Raw genomic sequence first — 1,264 nt, 5'->3', positions numbered from 1 at the left:
ATGTGTGTAAAATAGCAGACAGAGCTGTAACACATTTTCTCATTTCTCTCCTTGGTTCTGAAAATTCAATAGGAGTGCATGTACTGTAGGCCTACTGTGGGGCACAGACAGATGGGTCTTTTCAGTTTTCATTAGGCTATTGTCTACACAGAGATCATAGGCTAAAAGGCTACATCTTATTGATTAAATTCAAAGCTAATTTTAATAGCCTAGAAATCTAGACGCACCCTAGCAAGCGGCAGCAAATATGCTATTGCCTAGTCTGGCTTGTCAGGCTTTTAATTTTAATGTGTATCACAGTGAACTACCACCAGCTGGTGTCTTGCAGATTCACGTGCTGTCGGTGTGGCCACTGAGTGAAATGACGCTGTAATGTAGCCTACTGTAAACAGAGAAGAACGACGTGGTGGAGTTGTTAGTTAAACAACTACAGTAGCCTATGTCGTCGGCTTATGACGATTTAGAAAAGGTTTGCCTACTCTGTTTTATGAACTAGGTCTACTAACCTAAGCTACTGTAGCATTTAATATGAGAACAGCTTTGATTATCAGTTACCATGGTAATGACAAGTTTGGGGTTGAAGTTCGGTGTGAGAGAGATCCTTGTTGTAAGTTGTGGTGAGCCGCCATTAAACGAGAGCCATTGTCTCATCCAAAGATTTACGATCAGTGTGCATGTTCTTAAGTGAGCCTTACCTCGACACAACAAAAGTACGTAGCCCCATTAAACACTACATCCGCGACTGGCTTACCATCCACCAGTTAAACAACATGCCTACCGTACAGCTCCTGAGAAAAGGCGGGAAATTGACAGGCAAGTGCAGCTTCTTTTGGAGAATGGGGTGATAGAGGAGAGCTGTAGTCCCTGGTCATCTCCTATAATTCTTGTAAAGAAAAAGAACAATTCATGGAGGTTTTATTAAGGCCGACTACAGAAAGCTTAACTCTGTCACCATAAAAGACTCTCACCCTCTCTGCGCATTGATGATACCTTGATCGTTGTCAGGAGCTACATGGTTTAGTACACTTGATTTTTCGGATGGCTACTGGCAAGTGGAGGTAGCAGAAGAAGATCGTGGAAAAAAACGGCCTTCAAACTGGCCGTGGATTGTACCAGTTCTGTTTCTATGCCCATGAGCCTTACCAACGCCTCCTGTCATGTTCCAGCGCTTTTATGGAACTGGTGTTGAAAGGCCTCCCTGGAACATCTGCATGGTCTATTTGGACGATATACTTCTATACAGCCAGCTTTAATGACCATCTCA

Source organism: Alosa alosa, chromosome 3 (genome assembly GCF_017589495.1).
Source record: "Alosa alosa isolate M-15738 ecotype Scorff River chromosome 3, AALO_Geno_1.1, whole genome shotgun sequence".
NCBI lineage: Eukaryota > Metazoa > Chordata > Actinopteri > Clupeiformes > Clupeidae > Alosa > Alosa alosa.
The sequence above is the reverse complement of the archived record's forward strand: the minus strand, read 5'-3'. Positions refer to the sequence as shown.